The 24,945-nt window shown below is 38.4% G+C and overlaps 1 protein-coding gene across 9 annotated transcripts in view; it reads right to left on the reverse strand.

Moving 5' to 3' along the window:
• The window catches only part of SGCD (sarcoglycan delta), a 1,022,496-nt gene that overhangs the window by 368,263 nt on the left and 629,288 nt on the right, over nt 1–24,945 (reverse strand). Inside the window, exon 1 of one of the 9 annotated variants that reach the window (XM_015245783.3) lies at nt 3,291–3,467. The exons of the other annotated variants lie outside the window; for them this stretch is intronic. The gene's annotated coding sequence lies outside the window, so the exon portion shown is untranslated. Of the gene's footprint in view, nt 1–3,290; nt 3,468–24,945 lie in introns of those variants that run through there. 9 annotated transcript variants of the gene reach the window in all.

Raw genomic sequence — 24,945 nt, forward strand, 5'->3', positions numbered from 1 at the left:
TGTCTAAGATCAAAATAATCTCCAGATAACTGTAGCCCCATGTTCATGGTGTAAGCCGTATTAAATTCCAGGAAAGCATCCTCTACATAAGAAACCAGTGTTGAAAATCTAAATATTATTAGTGCCATTCGCAGCAACATGAATGGACCTGGAGAATGTCATTCTAAATGAAGTAAGCCAGAAAGAGAAAGAAAAATACCATATCGTATCGCTCATATGTGGAATCAAAAAAAAAAAAAAGGTCAAACTTATTTACAAAACAGAAACAGACTCACAGACATAGAAAACAAACTTACGGTTATGGAGGTGGGGGGAAGAGTGTGGGAAGGGATAAACTGGGAGTTCGAGATTTGCATATACTAACTAATATATATGAAATAGATAAACAACAAGTGTATACTGTACAACACAGGGAACTATGTTCAATACCTTGTAGTAACTTACAGTGAAAAAGAATATGAAATGAATATATGTATGTTCCTATATAACTAAAGCACTGTGCTGTACACCAGAAACTGACACATTGTAAACTGACTATATGCCAATAAAAATATATCAAAAATTAAATACTTTTCTCTGTATTTAATTCATAAATTTGCTTTAGTGTGACAGCTGGTTAAGAACGATTAAAATTGAGAGGTAATAGCTAGGTGGGCATTTTTGGTTTGTACATATGTGAACGGTCGTATAATAAAAATTGTTAAATCAACAACATGGAGATGGATCTCTTCCCCCAACCTTGTTAAAAGGGGTTTAAGGGGTCTTTATGTTACTCAAACTCAAGAAATTCTGTATTACTGGATGGCCCTAATCCGTTCCAGATGGTCAAATGCAGGATTCCATGAACCTTCTTACCTTATGAAACTAATACTAAACACTTTCACCAACAATGTGGTACATGCCCTTGGAGATGTTTTTAAAATTAAAAAAAATAATAATAATCAAGTAAATAAATCCATTCATTAAAATAAAGCATACATGTCATTTCATATCCTTCTCAAAAGTGACTTAATGATGAGGTGTCCACGGGCAGGGCCCAGGCAAACTCTGCAGACTTCTAGCCCTCACCCATCTCCACCTGGTCCCTTCACTCAACACTCCCAGCAGGACTATCTCTGGACGGAACAACTATGGGTTAAAAATAAGGCCTTAGGAGCTTGCTCCCTCCTGGCTTAGGAAACCTGAAGCCATGGGCAATGCCCTTCTTACAAAATGTGTTTTCTGATTACTTCCAGAAGGCACAGCAGGGCAGTCTGACCATGGGCTTTTCTGTTAGGAAGAGAGTAAAACAATTCTCTCCACTGAGGCCATGGTTTCGCCTTCAACTGGAACAAATCAGTGCCTGCCGGGCTTCACTATTCGAGTATGTGTGTTTCACTCCTGTGCACAGGTCTCCCCCAGCTGCCCCGTGTGTGGTGTGGCCACCCCTCCCTCCTTGTAGCCTGTACCTCCGCCCTGGATTTCTTCTCCTCCACTTTCCCACCTCCTTTTCGTTTTTTGTTTTTTCTTTCTTTGCAAATGTCAAGGGAGCTTGATTTTCTCCTCTTACGTGTCTAAAAGAGGCAACTGTAGAGCTCCTTCCAAGTTCAGGCAATGCTGTTCGTACCCCTGCCACCTGAAGCTGCTGTTTCACGGCTGCTCTGCTCAAAGCCTGGCGAGCGCTAAATTTAGAGGAGTGTGACATTAGCACTCACAGAGTCTCCTTTTTCACTGTTGGTGTGCTGGGCTGCAGTTCACATTGGCTCCTAATCTGTCTTGGCATCTTGCTCACTCAGTAGGCAACACGAGCTCTGTCAAAGTGCCTCCTTTCTTGCCCCACGTCCAGCAGTTCCCAAACTCTCCCCATTCCAACCCAACCCAAAGAGGAGGTTCATGACGAGGATATTTGTGTGTATGTCTTAGGAGACGAATCCCTGCTGCCAGTCATTCCCCAATTCCTTCCTTTAAGTGCAAAACTATGGAGAAAGTGAAACTGCTGGCCGAGAGGGCTGAACTCCTACCAACAAAACACAATGCCTGCCCAGTTATCCTGGGTCTTACACCAACAAAGGTAGGATGAAGTCCAGCCCCTCGACCCTTTATTCACCCATTAATCAGCTACTTGTTGAGAGATCTTAAAACTGAAGTAAACACACACCTGTTTTTACAGAGGTCCACCCTATAGGTGGACCACTCTTCTGCTCTTCAAGAAGTAGCCAAGAGTCCATTCATCCATCTGTTTCCCCAGCCAGACTCTGGGCCAAGCCCCTCTGGAAAACACCACTGCTGTCACTGATTGCTCCTCCAGCAATCACAAAGCTGTCGTGAGATTTAGTCCAGCTGTTTCTGAGCTGAACCAGTTTCTTAAACGCAATTATATTATATTGTGCATTTGCTAAATGCTAAGCTTTGAATAAGGGGAAGCTTTCATGGCGGGGTGGGTAAAAATCTACGCTGCCTTATAACTGATAGATATGAAAAATAATTGTTTAAAATTTGATTTTTTAAAAAAGCACTCTTTTCAGGAAGGGGTAAAATGCAATCAATCGATGAAATAAAATTTCCACTATTAAGTCTCTATCTTTTAACAGTGATTTTAAGTAAATTACTGTTTTGTGTTACTCCTAAGTTGTCTATATTTCATACAATATAAGAGTATTTTTTGACAGATGAACTGCTGGTTACTTGTTCAACTCAGAAAAGTTGAAAATGATGATAGAAACAGAATGACAAATGTAGATCCAGCATATTTCTAGGCAAATATATCACTGGGCTCCTTAACGACAGTCAAAATCCCACATAATAATAAAAGGTACCAGGAACTTGTACGCACTTATCTGTTCCGACATTCTGAAAGTGTAATCCAAAATAGAAACTTCAAACTCCGATTCCCTCCTAAAATAAGAGCCAATTTCTGCTAAAAATGCCCGTCTCCAAACTCTCAGGAAGCAAAGAACACAGCTTCATCTACAATGATCTTCCCTGCCCACGACTGTCCTTTCATGTAGAAAAGTCACAGAAAGTTGGAGCAGGCTCAGAGCACAAGAGTTCACATACTTTTCTCTTTCACAAGCATATTGCCAGCCAAATCCTAACTTTCCAAAGTGACTCTGCCCTGCTGAAAATCAGATCTGGGAGGGGGCTGGGGACAGAAAGCTCACAAGCCCACACCAAATGTTTAAGTGACGGAGTTCTAACTTGTTCGCACACCCCCCCAACCCCATCCCCGAAACGCAGAGTACTTGCCAACAAACAGCAGGCTTAGAAAGCGAAGGGAAAGCGTGCACATGCAAGAATGAGCAGTCCCCTACCTCTCTGGTCTGCTGCACAAAGAGGCTGGCTGGTGAAAATCACCCACGGTCCGGGCGAGCGCGGAGAGGCTGGAAGGGGGCGGCCCTCGGCCAGCTGGGGGTGAGCAGGCCCAGCCCGTGCTCAGAAGCTGCCCCAGTCAGATTTTCCAGCTGGAGACTTGCAGCCAAGTCCCTGCCCATGCCTGAAGAATTTCCTGGACAGCATTCCCGTTCTTTTTCTGACTGCTTTGAAACCATACTCTGTGCTTCAATACGGCTTTGTCAGGCCAACTCCCAGCTACTGGGCTGCCTCCAGCTCTCAATGGGAAACACATGTGTCGAGCACAGACTCGCTACCCTGCATCCATGCCCGTGGCGTCTGCTGGGCTCACACTCACGACCACAAAGCCAACGGCTTCTAGAACCAGTTCTGCTTTCTCGGCCCTTTTCCACCCAGCTGGCCCCTGCTCCGTGGTGCTAGATCCTGGAGTTCAGTCCTCTCTTCCTTAAGCTCATCCCTGCCCCCATTTAACTGGCTCCATCTGCTCACAGTCCCCAGCTGACCCCTGTAACTCCCCTGGAGCTCTCGCCAGCCCTGATAAGGAGCCTATTACAGCTGAGAGATGGGCATTCTAATTGGATCTCCCCTACCTGCCTGATGCCTCTGTCTTTGCTCAAAATTTCAATTGCTAGAGGGGAAGCCATATTTTTAGCATTTCCAGACTGGTTCAGGACTTCAGAGTTGTCCCCCCATCCTGATATGTGCATCTCTTGCTGCTGCACCTAAAAATAATGCAGTTATTTCACAGGCACTTTTGTGGCTCTTTGCTCTATAACTGTGCTAGTGCAAAAAAAAAAAAAAGTAATGTTTTGCAGGCTGTTGTAATGTGTGTTGTGGTTATAGGAAACAGCAAGGAGAAAAGACTGCACCTTTAATCAAAATGGGTCCTAACTGTATATACCTGTGATTTTTTTCTGGCTGCCGCTTCACCAAGATATCCCATGTACTTTCTGCTGGATTTTGTGGTCTACCATGGGGATTTCCTCCTTCTATATAACAGAGAAGACATTTCTAAAGATATGAAGAAGATGCCCCTCTTCTCCCATACTGAAAATCCCATATCTGAAGACCTAAAGCTAAACTGTCAAGGTAACAGGATAGAAAAAAAAAAAAAAAGATGATTTTGAGAGAGCCTCATTTGTTTCCAGGGTCTTCTTGTCTTTTTTTTTTTTTTTTTTTTTGGTATTCCAAAACTCCTATCCCACTAGCAACTTATTTTAAAGAACTGGCTTGCCCGATTTTAAAAGTGCTGTGTATTCCGGAGGGGCTGCTGTAAATAATAGATTTGGTGGGATCTGGAGTTTTGCATCAAACTGCAGTGGGTACTTTCAGAAAGATTCAATTTTGCCTTGGGAAGCAGTGTGTATATCTGTGTGGGGAGGAAGGGGGCATGTGCGCCTCTAAGGTCAGGATGTAATTACAGAAACAAAGAACTCCACAGTAGGAGGGAACCCCAGAGACCATCCAATCCAAATGGTTTCAATCCTTCGTTTCACACAGGGAAATGGAGGTCCACATAGATAAGATGACTTGTCCAGAGTGCAAAGACTCATAATGTTAGAGCTGATGCTAGAAAGTAGGATTTGGGCTAATTTTCAAAGTGCTTTCTCTAGCCCAGCATCAACTGGGAAAGGCAGTATCATCTAACTGTCACACGAGTAGCCTTGCAATCAGAGGGCCTGGGTGTAATCCTAGCTGTTTCTTCTTGGCTGTGAATCCTGGTTAGTTTGCTTAACGTCTCTGGGCCTCAGTTTCCTCATCTGCAAAATGGGGATAACAAAAGACTCTAACTCACAGAATTGTTAGGATTTGGTGAGATAATCCATACAAAATGTTTGTTACACTGTCGGTAAATAAATTTTACTTTTTTTTTAATCAAGCAAAAATCAGACCCTTTCTCTTACCAAAAAGCAACATTGTACTTTCACATCTAGCCTGAGTTCCTGAACTATCTGATTGGCTACTGAAGTTTTTTGCCAACTAACTTTTACATAACAGGGACCTACCACCTTAAATATAGGCAAGTGTCTAATGCCTTATTGGAACACTGAACCAACCACATAGCTACTTTTCACTTATTCTCTACATATAGCACTGAAGTCTTTCTTCAAGATTAAATCACAGGAAAGGTAAACAGTGAGATCAAATCTGCAGTCAGTTTCATGAGGCTGAACAAAGTGCCATTTGCAGAGAACTGGACCTTCTCTCCAAACCTTAAGAGCTCAAGATTATCATTCTAAAAATAGAAGACCATTAACAATTGCCATTCCACGTTTGGCAACTGCAGTGTCCTAAATTGACAACAAAATAAAATCCTGTAAATTGAGGAAGAAACCATACCGAGGAAACAGCTGCAACAAATTCTCAAGAATCCGATTTCTAGCTGGGGTCCCAGAGCCTTTGTTTCAGAAGCAATCAAAGCAAGTGGTTAATGCACCACTCACTACTTACTAACCATGTCGGGATGCCATGCTTTTAGAAAAACAAAAGAGGAGGGGAAGTTCTTAATTTCAAGTAACTTACAAATGTTCTGGTAATCAACGAAAATAACAGTGAAAATAAAAAAGCTACATAAAACAACTGGAAAAACCAAGGTCTGATTTTATACAAAGGCAGAACAATGGTGATGTGATCCAAAGGACACTGCTCTGATGCTTCTCTAAAGACTTGCTGCATGGCTCATCTCAGCGTGGCTATGTGGGGTGGGATACCTTAGTTTGAGACTCAGCTTCATTACTACCAGCTGGAAAATCCTAAAAAGTTACTCTTCTAATGTTAAGAAAAATGACCAAAAACTTGAAAATAAGGCCAAAAGGTAGTCACTTTCTTTCAAAGTCATATATGCTAATTGTTTAACATGCCCTCCCAAGAATTATTTAAGGGGGAATGTGCTTTGTTCTGTTTACTGTTTACCACTGAATAAAGATCCCAAATTTAGTAAAGTTGCATGTTAACTTGGGAGACTTTTGTCTGTTAACGATACAAGTTGTTTCTCTTCCATAGAAAATATAACCTCAGATGTGATGGTTTATCGCCCTGTAGGATGTTAACCAGTTTTGTATCTAGTCGAGCTAACATTCCTTTATGAATGTACCTGCGAATAAAGAGGTCCTCAAGTGGTCTTGGAATCAGTCTTACCATCATACTGATTCCTTCATTATTAATGAGTCAAATAAAATCTTTGACATATTTTCATTTTATATTTGTAAGAGTCGTGCATTTAAAGATGATAACTTGACACTTCCGTTTTCTTCATCTGCATGAGTGTTGTAAGTTTTCGTGAGATAACGCATAATAAAGCACTTAGCAAAGTGTACGGCACACGGTAAGTGCTCAAGCTATGGAAGGACTGCTATTATTTAATGCTATACTATTTGGTTTTCAGTTTTGTAAAGGACCCTAGAGATCACTAGACTAGATCACTGGACTAGCCTCCTCCCTCCTACACCTTTCAGTCCTTGCCACTAGATTCTAAATCCCCTCTTGGATGGCCACTCCAGCTGGAGTTCTTTTACAGATCGATCTGTTCACTTTTCAGAGAGGTCTACTTTTAAAGTTCTAAAACTAACAACTGAAATAAATGTCCCTATAGCACATTCAGATTCTACAGCTGCTCATCATGAAGGTCAGTCAGCAATTCTGATCACACGGATCCCATGAATGAGAAAACCCCATTCAAAGCTAGAACGTAAGGTCCATGAGGACATGGGTTTTTGTCTGCTTCGTCTCCTGCCCTTTCCCCAAAGTCTCAGATGGGTAAGTACCTGGCTCGCATATTTAACCTTTGAACAAATAACAACTTTTGACTTACTTGAAAGCAGGGACCCTAAATCATCCTTATTTAGGAGGTATTTTGACTATAGTTTAAACTCATCTGGTACCACTGGATCATTTCTCCTCATTACGGTTTGGATTCCTTTTAACTCTGGTTTGCTTTCTTCCAGGAATGGTTCAGTTTGGCTACTTTCTTCTTAAAATTTGGTGCTGAGAGGTGAGCATGCTTTGTAGATGTGCTGGGTCTAATGTAGGGGCAGAGGAACAACTCCTTGTCTCATTTAGGATGAACACTTCCATGAATACAGTTCCCGATAATACTAGGTTTGGAGGCAGTAACCTTCAGGCACCAGAGAAGCCAGCTCCTAGTGCCTCTCTATTATACGTGCGTTTATTAGGCTACATCTCCTACGTAGTTTATTTACATCTGTGATTCTCAAGCTTAGCTCTATGTGAGAGTCATCTGAAGGGGGCTTTCAAAATAACCAGAGATAGAGGCCTGTCACGGAGACTTTGATTCTATTGAATTGGGACAGGAACCAGGTGACAGTACTTTGTGTTGAGCCCTCCCCCACCAAAATGAAAATGACTCTAATGTAAGCCAGACTCAAGAATCACTGTTACAGCGATAGCTTCACTTTAAACATAAACATAATTGTGTCATTCTGTGCACTAAAGTCCTTATCACTGCTTTAAAGGGGAAGACAGCCACCATCACTATGACTTAAAAGGCCTGGCTTGATCAGGTCCCTGGTCTCCCTCTTCAGTCTTATCTGCTGCCACTCCCCCTTCTTCCAGTGTTTCAAAGACATCATGTATCTTTACACTTGAGATTCAAAACAGCTGTCCTCTTTCTTTCTGGAAAGTATTTTTCCCGAATGTTACCTTCACTCCCCTGTTTTCTTCTATTTAACTTCTATTCAATCTTCATATTTATATTTTAATCACTGTCTCTAGGATTTGGTTACCTGAACCCCAGAACCAACCCTCTCCTATTATATATGCCTCCAAACTAGCACTTACCAGACATATGATTATATATTTACCTGTGTTCTTACTTGACTCATGTCAGTCTTTCCTGATAGACAATATTCTCCATAACGATCAAAACTAGGCTTCCTTGCTCACTACTGTTTCCTAGTTCTACCATGCCTAGCACATAGAACGTGCACAACAGATATTGTTAAGTGAAGGCAGTTTTTTTTTTAAATCCAAGCAAAAGAGCATGTATACAACTCCATTTTTTTAAATCTTGGTTTTTCAGACTTCATTTAATCTGCAACTTTTTATCTCTATGTTAATAGAAAAATGTTAGACCCTTAAAGGTCAGAGCCTTGGGAACGGGCTACCTTGTATATTTCAGGCTACAGGCAACATTCTTTTTACAAAAGTGCAGAATCAGCATGACTCAGCACAGGTGACTCAGCACAGGGGTTAGTGCCAGAGTAATAGATCCAATGTAGAGTCAGGGGTGTTCTTCTCTTGTACAGTAGGGTGTTTATGATTACTGGGCAGAGGATTTGCTGGGCCAGTCACTTGAGAGGGCAGGCTAAGCTGAGATGGAGTCATACAGAGGTACAAAGCCATCATGGCACAAGCCTGCGAAGAGGCACTCGTCAGGACCCTTTCAGTTATGGCAGCCAGAACCTACTGAAATTAACCTAATGAAAAAAAGAAATGAGAGTTCCTAAATATTACTTTAAACCCAAGTGGATCTTAATGTGGGAAGGAGTGTAGCAGGTAAAAAAATAATCAAAGCTCTCTTCTTCTCTAGGCTTCATTCTCTTTTGCTCTCTCCATTGAGTAGTAAGATGTCCACAGGTGGTCCCAAGCTCACTTTAGTAGGGAAAATAAAAGATCTTTTCCAGAAAGGATGCTAGGTAGCCCTGGACAAACCTCTACAACCAGGGGTATGAAGCTCTTAGTGGGGGCCATATTTGGCTCATATGACAACCCTAGCAACTAAAGGGAAGGAATCAGCTCCATCTCCATCACAGGAACAGAGTAGGCTAATTAAGGAATTGAGAAAAAGCAGTAGGCGAAGTCCCATGTAAACTACGGGTGACAGGGCACTCAAGACATATTCATCATCTTGCCAAGGGAAGGTTCTTTAAGAAATATTGAAAGGCAATATTTAATCAAAGGATAGAAAAAATATTTGCTATATACAAGCCAAAACCAGATGAATTAAAATTAAACTGATGGCAGATAATTAGAACAGTAACATTATGCCAGCCTTTCATTTAAGGGTTCATTTCCCAAATAATACCTGATGGGAAATGAAACTTACTGTGCTTTGGCTTTTTGAAACAGACAGAGCAAGTCCAATCCTACTTTTCAATGGCCAAGGGAAAAATTATCTAGTGGATTTTAAAGACACTTTGTGTGTGTGTGTGGAGGCAATCTGGACCAGGAAGTTTGGCTCAGTGACAAATCAATGACCCACAGTTTTCAGAATATCTCCATTGGCCAGACACAACGTCTAAGGTGAAGTCATTTTCTGTTTTGGAAATTCAAATATATGTGTAGTGCACAATGAGGGATTCTCAAGCTAAATCATTACTTTGAAGAGGAATTGACATATTTGATAATTTAATGTGACTAGTAATGAAACACACTGCAAATATATCATTTTCAAAATAAATTAAATAGTGTAAAGCAAATACTGGCATAGTTGTATAGATGGTTCCATGCATTCTTTCCTGTTCAACACAAAACAATGATCCATTCTTCTAAAATTTCATTCTGGTCCATAATTTCTCATTGTCTTACAGCTTCCTGGAAGTAAAACTCTTGAAATATACATTTTTATTTGGAAATAAAATTTACTGATCAATAAAAATGGGCCAGATTTCATGATAGGCACTCCATGCTAGGCAGAAATAAATAAAACCTGTACTTTGAAAAAAATGATACCATCACTCATCTTTATTTTTATAATAATATCAGTGCTCAATGATACCAAATATTACAGCTGGATTCAGGAATTCCTAGCTTAAATGTAAGCCCTCTGAATGAGGAGTGCTGCCCTAAACGAAAGGCCAAGCCTCAAAATTCAACATCACAACCCAGCAAATATATATCAAAAAAATCAAAAGCTGCCAAGGACAGGAAAATACATATTATACATTTCAAATCATTTACTCCTTAGGAGTTTATTTATATATGTGATGGAGAGACATCATTGGGCAAATCCACAACTACCATGATGTTTGGCATATAATATGTGCTTAATGAATGCTTAGTAGTTTACTAATAATTAACATTACTAGTAATAAGTAGTATTAACTACTATATATAAAATAGATAAAGAACAAGTTTCTATTGTGTAGTACTATCAATATCTTGTAGTAACCTATAATGAAAAATAATATGAAAAAGCATATCCAGATGACTGAAACATTATGCTTCAGAAATTATACTTATACAAACCAGAAATTGATGCAACATTGTAAACTGACTATAAAAAACATTTTAAACTGACTTCAATTAAAAAAAAAATTTTTAAATACACCCATTACTATGTATAAAATAAGTAAACAAAAGGATCTACTGTATAGCGTAGAGAACTATATTCAATATCCTGTAATAACCTATAATGGAAAGAATATATATATATATGTATATGTATAACTGAATCACTTTGCTGTACACCTGAAACTAATACCACAATGTAAATCAACTATGCTTTAATAAAAAACCAATATACTCTTTAAAAAATTTTTTAAAATATTCCATTATTGTCAGATAAAGAGAAGCTGAGGAAGTTTATCACCACTAGACCTGCCTTATAAGAAATAATAAATGGAATTCTTCAAGTAGAAATGAAAGAATGCTAAGAAACAACATATGAAATAAAAGTATAAAAATCACTGGTAAAAATAAATGTATATATATCCTAATACTGTAATGATGGTACATAAATCCCTTTTAACTCTGGCTTCAAAATTAAAAGACAAAAGTTTCAAAAATAACTATAACTACAATAATTAGTTAATGGATAAACAATGTTTTAAAATGTTAAGTGTGATATCGAAAACATAACATGCAGAAGGGAAAAGTAAAAGTGTAGAGTGATTCTATATGCAAGTATAAAGTTAAGTAGTTACTAGTTTAAAACAGACTGTTATAACTCTAAGATGTTTTAGGTACACTTCATGGTAACCCTAAGATGAAGAACCTTAAGGACACAAATAGCTGAAAGTGAAGGGATGGTAAAAGATATTCCATGCAAATGGTAAACAAAAGACAGCTGAAACAGCTTTAGTCATAGCAGACAAAATAGACTTTCACTCAAAATCTATCACAGGAGAAAATAAAAGGTCACTGTATAATGATAAAAAGGTCTATTCATCAACAGGATATAACAATTGCAAATATATATGCATTCAACATTGGAGCATCTAAATACATAAAGCTAGTATTAACAGAACGGTATGGAGAAATATACAGCAATACAGTAGTAGGGGACTTCAATACCCCACTTTCAACAATGGATAAATCATCCAGACTGAAAAAAAAAATCAATTAAGGGAATGGCAGTTTGAAATAACAGTACAGACCAAATGGCCCTAACAGACATATACAGAACATTCCATACAACAGCAGCAGGATGCACATTCTTTTGATATGTACACAAAACAATCCCCAGGATAGGTAATATGCTGGGCCACAAAATAAGTCTCAACAAATTTAAGACTGAAATAATATCAAGTATTTTTTTCTGACCACAACAGTATGAAACTAAAAATCAGTAATAGGAGAAAACCTGAAAGATGCACAAATATGTGAAAATTAAGCAACACACTCTTTAACAACCAACAGGTCAAAGAACAAAACAAAAGGGGAGCCAAAAAGCATCTTGAGACAAACAACAATGAAACACAACACACTAAAACTCATGGAATGCAGCAAAGCAATTCTAAGAGGGCAGTTTATAGTGATGAATGTCAACATTAGGGGAACAAACCAAGTGAACAACTGAATTTTATACTTAAGTTACTCAAAAAAGGACAAAGTTAGCAGAAGAAAGGAAATAATAAAGATTAGAAAAGAAATAAAGAAAAGAGACCAGAAAATCAATCGAAAAGAACAACAAAACTAAGGGCTGTTTTTTTTTTTTTGAAAAGATAAACAAAACTGGCAAAACTTTAGCTAGACTAACAAAGAAGAAAAAAGCAGGGAGGACACAAATAAATAAAATCATAAAGCTAAGAGAAGGCATTACAATTGATGCCACAGAAATAAAAAGGATCAGAAAAGACTACTATGAACAATTATGCACCAACAAATTGGACAACCTGGAAGAGATAAATAATTCCTAGAAACATACAATCTACCAAGACTGAATCTTGAAGACAGAGAAAATGTGAACAAAGTATTTACTAGTAAGGACATTGAAGCAGTAATCAAACGCTTCCAAAAAAGAAAAGCTCAGGACCAGATGGTCCTTCACGAGTGAATTCTACCAAACAATCAGAGAAGAATTGATGCCAGTCCTTCCAAAACTCTTCCAAACAATTGAAGAGGAGGAAACAATTCCAAACTCATTTTACAAGGCTAGCATTATCCTCATAGCAAAGGCAAATAAGGACACTACAAGGAAAGAACATTACAGGCCACTATCCTTGGTAAACACAAATGCAAAAATCCTCAACAAAATACCAGCAAACTGAACTAAGACCGCATTAATATACATACCTATAGAGCATCTATGCTTCAGTCATATGTATGTATATGTACAACTGACATTGTGCTGTACACCAGAAATTGACACAACATTGTAAATGGACTATATTTCAATTAAAAAAAGAAAAGAAAGAAATTTAACCTTAAAAAAAAATCAGAATTCAAAAAAAAAAAGAGCACATTAAAAGGATGATATAAAAAGATCAAGTAGGATTCATCCCTGGGATGCAAGAATGGTTTGACATATGCAAATCAATGAAAGTTATGCATCACATTAACAGAAAGAAGGGTAAAAATCATACAATCACCTCAATAGATACAGGAAAAGCATTTGATGAAAATTCAACATGCATTCATGATCAAAACTCTCCACAATCCAGGAATGTAAGGACTGTACCTCCATATAATAAATACCATACATGACAAGTCCACAGCTAACATCACACTCAATAGTGAAAAGCTGAAAGATCAAGAACAAGTCAGGATGCCCACTCCAATTCAACATATCACTGAAAGTCCTACCCAGATCAGTCAGGCAAGAAAAATAAATAAAAGGCATCCAAATTGGAAAGGAAGAAGTTAAACAGTCTCTGTATGCAGACAATTTGATTTTACATAGAGAAAACCCTAAAGATTTCATCAAAAAATACTAGAACTAATAAATTCTGTTAAGTTGCAGTATACAAAATCAATACACAAACATAAATTGCATTTATATACACTAACAAACTGTCAGAAAAGGATTTTTAAAAATACTTAAAAATAAATTTAACTAAGGAGGTGTAAAAGATCTGTACTCTGAAAAATATAAAAGTGATAAAAGAAACTGAAGAAGACACAAATAAATGGAAAAATCCCATGTCCATGGATATGAAGAATATTGTTAAAATGCCCATTCTAACTAAAGCGATCAACAGATTCAATGCAGTCCCTATCAGAATTCCAAAGCCATTTTCACAGAAAGTGAAAAAAATAATCCTAAAATTCACAGAGAACCACAAAAGGCCCCAAATAACCAGAGGGATCTTGAGCAAGAACAGCAAAGCTGGAGGCACTACATGTCCACATTTCAGTTATATTGCAGAGCTGCAGTAATCAAAACAGTGTGGTGCTGGGATTAAAAACAGATGCACAGACCAGCAGAACAGAATAGAAAGTCCAGAAATAAGCCCACACAGATGCAGTCAATTAATCTTTGACAAGGGTGCCAAGAATATACGATGAGCAAAGGACAGTCTCTTTAAAAATGGTGCTGGGAAAATTGGATATCCACATGCACAAAAATAACGCTAGAGCCTTCTAATTGACTATACACAAAAAATTAATTCAGAATGGATTAAAAGACTTAAATTTAAGACCTGAAACTATAAAACTTCCAGAAGAAAATATAGAAAAAAATCTTCCTTGACATTAGTCTTTGATTTCACAGATCTGACATCAAAAGCACAGGTAACAAAAGCAAAAACAAACAAGTGGGACTACATCAAACTAAAAAGCTTCTGCACAAGAAAAGAAACTATCAACAAAAATGAAGAGCAAAGCTATGAAATGGGGGGAAATGTCTGCAAGCCATACAACTAATACAAAGTTACTACCCAGAAAACATAAGGAACTCGTATGACTTAGCAAAAAACAACCAACCAACCAAAACCAAAACAACCTAAGTTACACTATAAAAATGGGTATAGAACCTGAACAGGTATTTTTCTAAAGAACAGAAGAATATATACAAATGGTCAACAGGTACTTGAACAGATGTTCAACATCACTAACCACCAAGGAAATGAAAATCAAAACCACAATGAGTTATCACTTCACACCCGTCAGGATGGCTATTATAAAAAAAAAGGCAAGGGATAACAAGCATTGGAAAGGGTATGTAGAAAAGGGTGCCCTTTTACACTGTTAGTGGGAACATAAAATGGTACAAGAAATCAGTATGGAGATTCTTTAAAAGTTTAGAAATAGAATTAGCACACGATCCAGCTCTCCCATTTCTGGGTATATATAGCAAAAGGAAATTAAATCAGGATCTCAAAGAGATATCTGCACTCCCGTGTTCACCACAGCATTATTCACAATAGCCCAGATATGGAAATTACCTAAGTGTCTGCAGACAGGGAAGTGGATAAAGGAAATGTGATATGTGTGCAAGTATATACATACACATGAAATATTATTCAGCCATATAAAGAAGAACATTCTGCCATTTGTGACAATATAGATGAACCTGGATTATGCTAAGAGAAATAAGCCAGACACAGAAAGACAAATACTCTATTATCTCTCTTATATGTGGAATCTACCAAAGTCAAACCCTCAGAAACACAGAGCAGAAGGTGGCTACTGTGACTTGTGGACTGGGAAAAATGGGGAGATGTTGGCCAGAGAGTACAAACTTTCAGTTATAAGATGAATGAGTTCTGAGGATCTAACAGACAGCACAGTGTCTATAGTTAATAATATTGTACTGTACACTTGAAATTTGCTAAGAAAAGAGATCTTAAGTGTTCTCACTACACACACACACAAAAGGGAACTATGTGAGGTGATGGATGTGTTAATTAGCCTGATTATAGTAATCATCTCACTATGTATATAAACAAAATCATGTTGCATACCTTAAATATATATATATCATTTTAAATTGTCTACTGTACTTCAATAAATCTGGAAAAATAAAGCACAAACCACATCAACAGGATAAAAAAAACATTCTAGTATCGTTTTCATAGATTGCAGACAAGAGAATTTCACATAATTCTTAAAGCACACACGTGGTGAGCTATAGCATATTCTGATCTAGAATGAAACAGTAGTCCATCAAGGTAAACTTTTCATGACTCACATGAAAAGTGAGACCTGCAGTGACATGGCCAGAGTGCCACAGAGACGTAGTGTAGGAGTTGGGCAAAAGGTTCTCATTTTCTGGTATCTTGTTGCCTCCTGGGGCCAGTGACTGTGATTGCACTCTTGTCACCTCTTCAATCACTTGGGTGCTTTCTGCTGGGAATCACTTCCCGAAATACAATTATTGTTCCAAGATGCACTGTCTAGTTATCTACTTCTCTTCTTACCTCCTCTTAAGCAGTCAGGAAGTCCTTTTGTTTTTTTAAGTATTTCTATAAATTATGTTAATAAAAGCTAAATAGAAATAGATATGGCTATTTAAAAAATTAAAGCATAGGTCCGAAGATAAAATGTGACCATTCTAAGTTAAATGCAGGCAAAAACTGTCTGATAAACCCTTTACCCTGCCCTTAACAGAGCAAGTACTCATTAAAGAGCTGCTGGAATGGGTGGGAGTAAAACACTTCTCTAACTTCAGAGGATTGCAGGGTTCAACAGCGAGGCGATGTTCCCTCATGCTTCCATCTTGATCAACTTCAACATTCTTGTCATATTCTGAGCCCATCTCTTGTAATTAGCAGAAACTGTTAGAAGAAACAGGCTGAGCCCAATCCAGCCGGACTGCATTATTATCCTATCTTAGGGCACAGCACAGAGTGCTGATGTACTAGGTATATAGAAATAGACTTTATGTACAATGTACCTAGTGGCTGTAGTGACATGCTTTGCTGCTCACTCTCAAAATCAAGAAGCAGGAAGAAGCATAAACACTAAATGGTTGAGAACAGAAACGCAAAAGTCAGCATAAAAGGAAAGACTGGTTACCTGACCAGCATTTTCAACACAAACTATGCTATGTTGGCACATCTAATGGAAAGAACGAAGCATCCACAGGTCACCTATGGATGCAAAGAAGGGGAGCCACGAAAGGGAAAAAGCAGGCAGAGTTCACTCAAGCATGGAAAGGAGTCTCTCAGCCTTGGACTCCCCGCTTGTTTAATGAGTGGCCGTTCTATGCCAGGCATTAGAGATACAGTAGATATAACAGACGAGGTTCTCTACTCTCCAGGCATTTATGGTCTTTGTTGGGAAGACTTTGAGTATCTTGGTACCACTGACAAGACTGTCTCTGCTGGGCTGACTTTGCCTGATGCCACCGAGAAATTTGTTTCATCAAACTCTTTGTTTTGATTTCGAGTACGTTAATTATCTTTCTCATTAAGTTCCCTCTTATCTCCCTAGAGGGAAGATAAGATGTTGTTCCCTCCAACCATGCAACACTTATCTGACACTGTAAATTTAAAAACTGCTATTTCTACCTTAGACATCAATCTCATGAGGTTAGTTAGTGTGTTGGCCCCTGAGAGGGAAAAAAAACCCTCTCTTACTTAGCCAGTAGGATCACTTTCTTAGACGGACGTCATGAATGGCATTCTGTGAGGACTCTATGGGAAGAGACCTGCCCATGAATGAATAAACACTACAACTTCTATACATTTCCAGACCCAGGGTGTAGAATAATAAATCGGCATGGGTTTATAGCTAAAGGAATGGGTCAATCCTTTAACCACTCCATTTAACACATTTATAAGAGATCATGTGAGCTAAGCCACTTCATCTAATCCTCTCTAAGATATTATCACACATCAATATTTTATTTTAAAGAAACTCTTAAAGATTCTATTATTAGATGAGCTGCAGCAGCACTGAAGCTCAGCGTAAAAGGTGAAAGTCAAACTGGAGTTTCTAGTAACATGATTAGCATCGATGAAATATTCTCCACTTTGGGGGAACCTAAGTCAAAACATAAAACATTTCCACATTGAATAAATGTATTGGGGGTTCTGGAGACGTTTTGGGAAATCACTGCGTTTCAAGACTTTGTGTGAATAATTTACTTGATTTTGAAACTGTAGCCTTTTAGTTTTAATGCATGAACTTGAAAGTGTTCTTTATATCCAAATATGGAAAATTGAATGAGGGGAAAATTTTGTACTTGCCACCTTGTTTGATATTTGCAGGGGTTCGAATTTCTTTGCTCTGAGATGGAACTTGACAGACCTGGATTATTATCCTGGTGCTGTCACCTCTTAGCCAGGAAAATAGTAAAATACTTAAACCCTCTTATCCTGAATTCCTCATATGTAAAGTGGGAATTACAGAAGCCACATCACGAAGACTATAGAAGGGTTTAACAAAATAATCTCAATAAAAGTAGTTTTAACATACATAGCGATAGCTAACATTCCTTGAGTGCTTACTGAGCTCTCATATAATACGTGCTCAACTATTAGGAGATACTGCTAAATTCAGCAGTAGGATTATTATTTTTTTGAGTCGCCCCATTAGTTTGTATTTAAATACATTCAGAACAGAGGTACGCTGTGGTAGCAAGAGTCGACTATCAAAGTGAACCAGTCTACTGTTATTTTTGCTAATTTCCCAGCGACTTAATTACTACAACTTCATTTCATCATGATTTAGTGGATACATTTATAGGCCTCAGCTCATTTTTATAGCTCTCTATAGCAGAACTATGCTATTCCAGTTTATATTACATAAGAAGTTAATATTTAATACTTGTTTTTCAATCTATCCTCCCTTAATACCAGTTGGACGCAGGACTCCCTTATCACTCATCCCTCTCTGTCTCTCTGCCTCCACTTAGCCCTCTAACAATGCATTCTTTAATTCTTGAACAGTATTGGCCCTCAGTGTTCAGATAAACCATTTAAAGCTTCCGTTTCTCTTAGGATGCCCTGTGAACTTCCTAACGTGGGTCACAAGGCACCGGATGACCTCAACCTTGTATGTTCTGCATGACATCCAGGAAACAGTCTGCAGGTGCCTTCTTGCAGGAAGCCTTCTCTTTCTTCTCCTCCCTCTATACCTAGCTCTATCTTAAGTCCTCTGTTGTGTGCTCCACAAAGTTCTCTGAATTGCTCCTGTCCCACTGCTCTTCTCTACCGTGACTGTTTAGTCATCTGAAGGTTCATCTAGGTTGTCAGCCCTTGAGGACATGTATCTGTCCATTTGTCAGTTATTAGGAGACAACACACACCACACACCACCTGGGGCAGAGCAGACACTACAGTAATCGCTGGATGACGGGAGGTAAGAAAGGCAGCACCGAAAACTGTGCCCAGAAAGGCAGCAGTGGTAGAGACAGTGCTGGTGAATTGGAGAGCTTAGTACAAAGCAATATTTATAAGGCAGTCAACAAGTTTGATTCATAAAGTTTAATCTTCAAATGTTACTCTGTGCTCATAAATATCTCAAGTGCTTACTGACCAATGAAACGTCCACCCAAACTTTATTCTCTGGCTTAATCTTTATAGACTATTTCAAAAGACAGAAGCAAGCTGCTACAATAATTAGTACGCTGAATTCTACACCCTCCAAGTTCAAGCAAAATAAACTCCTCACCAATAAGCAAGCTTCCTCTAGATTTAGCGTTGTGTTTGCATTTAATTTATATTTTTGACTAAACTGGCTCTTCCCCTAAAAACTCTTTGTTGTACCTAATTATGGGAAACTTAAGACATCTCATCACTAATTTAATGATTATAAAGCTGCACTTTCTGGAGAGTTTCACAAAATGTTAACCAAGATTTCCAGGATGTACAAAAAAACAACGTTAAAAGAGATGTGTAAATACTTAAAAGAAAGAAATCAGGATGCCATGGCCTGTGCTGGATTTCTTATGCACATTTGCACAGAGGCCAAACTGAACAGCACTTACAGATTCAAGAATGAGTTGCACCAGCAGAGAAAGGATACATTTTAAGTTGGAGTCGACATTTAGGAATGGAAAACCTGTTTTCAGGATTTATTAAATGGAGATAGTGACTACCTTAACAGCCTATGTTCCCAGAACCCCAAAATGTTATTAACCAACTCTACAAGCCACTTAAATAACAACATTGCTCAGCCCGTAAGATTCAGGTAGTTCCGCTACTTCCAATCTGATTGCTCACAGCCTTTCTGAGGGAATCTGATTTACTTTGGGAAACTTGACCTTATAGGTTATTATGTTTTGTAACTGGAACTGGAGGAGATGCAGAGGCTCTTTTTATTAAAATAATATTTACATATAAGCCTAGCAGCCAACATTTATTGAGTCCACTGTGTGCCCGGTGCTTTCATTACAGTATCTTTCTTCGTCTCATAGAAACTCTGTGTGGTTAGTGTAATCTCAGGGATTGGAACACTTTTTTTTTCCCCCTGTAAAGGGCCAGATAGTGAAGATGTTAGGCTTTGTATGCTGCAGTCTGTTGCAATTTCTCAGCTCTGCGGTGATGGCATGAGAGCAGTTGTAGACAATGGATAAATGAATGGGTGTGCCTCCTTCCAACAAAACTTTTCATGAACACTGAGATTTGAATTTTATATTTTTTGTATGTCATAAAATACTATTTTCTTTTTTGTTTGCTTTCAATTATTTAAAAACATTAAAAAATTCTTAGCTCATAAAATTTATAAAAAATAGATGGCAGACCAGATTTGGCCCACAGGCCATACTTTGCCAATCTCTGCAATAACTATTTCCAGGCAGGGAACTGAAGCTCAGAGAGACATAGTGCCTAGTAAGTACAAATCCAATTCTGAATCTAAGGCAGTTTCTCTTTTGGTTTCCTGTGTTTCTGTGTCATGGTTTATATTCAACACAAAGGCTAAAATCTTCCTGTAGCCAAGATCTTAAAATGACTGACAAATAAGTGGATTATGCCTGAGTTGATAGGTTTCTTCTTCAAGTAATACTAAATTCAACCACACACTATCACCTTCTGTGGAGTTTTTTAACTCTCATTCAGAAGGGAAGTGTTTCTGGCAAATCAAAGCTAATACATTATGCTTATAATTACTCACTGGTCCTTATTTTATTTATATTACATATTTTATTTATATATGCCAGAATTGGTAAACACTGTTTTTTTTTTTCATGGTTAAAAACTCTGAAAACTGTTGCAACCAACTTCTGAAGAAAAGGTGAAAAATAAACAACAAGAAAAGGTGTGGGAAATCAAGTATAAATTAAGTTTCATGTTAACATTCTCTTTTAGAAATGAGTGTTTTAAAACTGAAAAGTCTTTGCAGCTTCCCAGGTAAAAGCTCTGGCTTTTTCCAATCAGAAACTTCAAGCACCATGAATCAAAAACTAACCGTTATGTGTAAAATTGGTGTGAGATCAGTCAACACATTTTCAAGGAGGAGAAGTGGAGGGAAGACGGAGGAGGGAAAGGAGGGGAGGGAAAGGCTGTCTCAGCCACGAGGGGCAACCGTAGATCCACGTGGACGTGGGACACACTGCTTAGAAAAGACAAGAGGGGAGAGAATGTCAGAAAATGAAAACAAATCTGCTTGGCACAGAGGAGACATCAAGAGCTTTGTAAATAAAAGCAGCTTGAAACAAGTGAAACAATAAAAGAGGAGTCCCCCAGCCAGTGTCTACAGGGAAAAGGAGCTTACAAAACCCTCTTACGGGGCTACTTAAGTCAATATAGAGAAATAAGGAAATGGTAATAATTCCAATTAATTTTTTTAAGAGCTAACTCTTCACCAGTTACTGTATTAAGTGTTTTCCAAATATAATTTAATCCTTAGGACACCCCTATAATTTAGGGGCTGGAATTGTCCATTTTATAAAGGAGAAGACTGAGGTTCAGAGAAGGTAAGTGACTACCCCAAATCACATCGTGGATAAGCAATTAAGGATGAGATGAACTCAGGCCTGCCAGATGATGAGGTCTGTGTCCTTAATTGCTATGCTAAACCACTTCTCATTCCTATTAATGAATATGAAATTGAAGTAGAGTGGTGCCATGGTTTAATATTTTATACGAGTAGCGGACTAATGTAATTTTCATAGCACTTTGTAATTTATAAAATGCATTCACGCACACAACGTTCCACTCCACTTTCACAATATCCCGATGTGGTAGTTTAGGATTATCTTCCTCAAAGTATGTATCACGGAGGAAATTTATGTTCAAAGAAGTGAACTGTTTAAGGTCACAGGGCTGGAAATGTCAGCGTGGCGGGAGGGACACAGCTGCCTCTAGCTCTTTCTCTGGGAACTCTGGTCCCGCCGCTTACTCAAGGAATGTTTTTGGACAAACAAACCCTCTTTAACTCCAGTATCCACAAGTGAAAAATGGGGATAGGATTTTAGCTTTTCAGAGTCTTTCTCAGCATGCAACTAATTAACCTGCGTAAGTGCCTTTGATACAGGTAGGCATGCCACCAAAGCAAATTCCCTTGGCCTGCCTGGGATACTGGGTATCTCAGAAAAATCCCTGAGGATATATGCATAGCACACCATCATTTTTTTTTGTACACTTTAATATACAGAGCATTTATTTGTCGATTATACCTTAATAAAGCTGAAGGGGGAAAAAAAACCCAACTGGGAACAGCCCTGAAGCAGAGTTGTAAGCTCTGGGGTCTTATCTCAACCAGGCCCTAAGCCAGCTGTGACAGGGGACTGGAACTTCACATGCATTTGTCCCCATACGTTGATAAACCAGCTGGGGTGAGGGAGGGCACCCTAAGTGATGGCAACAAGGAGTTGCGATCAGAGGTGTTTAATCTTTTGTTACCAAAGAGTAACAGCTGGCTCCAGGGTACTACTGAATAAAACCATAAGATTTGATAAGTTTTTTAAAAAATCTTGTAAAAGGAGAAAACTTTTTTCTTTTCTTTTTTTTTTTTTTGCTTGATGTTGAAAAACTTGAAGTGAGTTAAATAACGTAAGACTAGGAGAGCACGGTTTCCCAAAGAGCTCTCACTGCAAAAAGAATGAAGTGATTGAAAAGGGATTCTGAGAATCGTGTGGGAAGCTAGCTAATTGCACAGTGTTAAAAAAGATCCTTCATGCTGGATTTTTTGGAGCTTTAAATCCAATAAACCTCCAAGAGGGGTCTAACACATACAGCATTTCCTTAGCCTATATGACCACCAAGTCTTTGTTTTTTAGTTGAAGTGTAGTCGATTTATAATGTTAGTTTCAGATGCACAGCAAAGCGATTCAGTTATACATATATATACATACATATATATATATATTTCGGTTTCTTTTCCCTTAAGGCTCATTACAAGAAATTGAATATAGTTCCCTGTGCTATACAATAGGTTCCTGTTGTTTATCTGTTTTATATATAGTAGTGTGTACCTGTTAATCTCAAACTCCTAATCTATCCCTCCCCTCACTTTCCCCTCGGGTAACCAGTTTATTTTCTATGTCTGTGAGTCTATTTCTGGTTTGCAAACAAAATTTGTATTTTTTTTTTAGATTTCACATTCAAGAGGTATCATATGATATTTGTCTGTCTCTATCTGACTTCTCTTAATATGATAATCTCTTAGGTTCATTTGTGTTGCTGCAAATGGCATTATTTCATTTTTTATGACTGAGTAGTATTTCGTTGTATACATATACCACATCTTCTTTATCCAGTCATATGTTGATGGACATTTGGGTTGTTTCCATGTCTTGGCTATTGTAAATAGTGCTGCTGTGAACACTGGGGTGCATGTGTCTTTTCGAATTACAGTTTTCTCTGGATAAATGCTCAGGAGACCACTGATTCTTTTTTAATGGAGCATTTTATAGGACTAATGTTATACAGGTCACATTTTGGAAAATTTCACGGCAGAAGAAATGCAGAGTGCTAACAAGAACTCTAACTCCTTGTTTTAATCAGTGTAATCTAATCAAGCCATTACATAACACCAATAATGTGCCCAATCCTGTACTAGAAATCCGTGGAGACAGAAAAAAAAAAAAAAGAATTGTCTGCAGGGCTTTTTCTACAGGACAGAAAAATAGACACATACAAAGGAACAATCATGTAACATCCAAGGGGCCAGTTTCCAGATCCAACCAAGTTAATTAAGGAGTGACAAAATCAAAAGTGAAGCATGAAACACATTTCCTGGAACAAAAATGCTGGAAATCTGAAAAATGTTGGGGGAAATAAAGTGGGCTAAAGACATGTTTATTTGAGGACCCAGATGTAACTTTCACTCATCTGTGGGAAAGAACTACGGGCGCCTCTTTTGATCTTCAGCGCCATGAAATCACAAAGACCGAGATGGCCAGTCCAGGTTTTCTACCATGTTGGAGACACAGAGAGTCTCAGGACTAAAAAGCCTCCCTTGCTCTCCTGTGGACAAACACTGAACGAAACACTCCTCTTCGGGGTGTATCACATAATGCACAGTGTAAAAAATAAACACTCAGAACAGGCAACAAAAACCAGAGAGTTTGCCAAATAAAGTACATTTCAGGCAGGCAAAAAACTGTTTCTTTCATTCCAGGATCCAGGAGGGAGGAGAAAGCATCCCTAACAGTACAAATGTAATCACGTAAAAACTCTTAGTTCCACTATGTTAGATGCTTTATATGCTAAGTGATGGCCTTGGGACTCTTGGTTGCCTTAGGTCTTTGACAACTATTCATAAAACACAAAGGGAAAGAGAATTCAGTGGCAGAAAAGCTCCCAGGAGTTTTTCTACCCAAGTAACTGCTTCCAAACTGTTTTCTGTCCCAACAACTTTCCTTGGCATATGTCTGTATTTAAAAGATGTTCTGAGGCACACGACTGAGTGTCCAGATCTACCTTGTATAACTTTTATACTTTCCGTGTCTCTTAGTCTTCATGTAACGTTTCAATAATTTATTCTAACTCATCCTCATATGCTGCAAATCGCCATCACCACCGCCATCATAGATGATGCAAATGCAGTTCAGAGTTAGGCATGTATCATCTCTAACCCTGAGAACAATACCAACAGAGAGGATGTGTGTGCCTGCATGCAGGTGCACAAAGACGCACACACACATCTCCTTTGTTGGGATATGTGTGCATGTTTGTGTATAAAACTAAGGTTTCAGAAAGGTAAGTAACATGTCCAAGACCACCTGGCTGGTAAGAAAGAGCCAGGATCCCAAATCACACCTGGGTCCCTGAGACCCCACCACCTACAATGCTTCTGTTTTTCACTACATCTCTCCCATATAGATTTTTATTTTATTTTTATTTTTTTACCGAGGTACAGTTGGTTTACAATGCTGTGTTAATTTCCCGTACACATAGGACCCAGGAATCCTGCTTCTGGGCACATATCCAGAAGGAACCCTACTTCAAAATGACACCTGCACCCCAATGCTCATAGTAGCACTATTTACAATAGCCAAGACATGGAAACAGCCTAAACATGCATCAACAGAAGACTGGATAAAGAAGAGTTGGTATATTTATACGATGGAATACTATTCAGCCATAAAAACTGACAACATAA

This window comes from Vicugna pacos, chromosome 3, assembly GCF_048564905.1.
Source record: "Vicugna pacos chromosome 3, VicPac4, whole genome shotgun sequence".
NCBI classification, from domain to species: Eukaryota; Metazoa; Chordata; class Mammalia; order Artiodactyla; family Camelidae; genus Vicugna; species Vicugna pacos.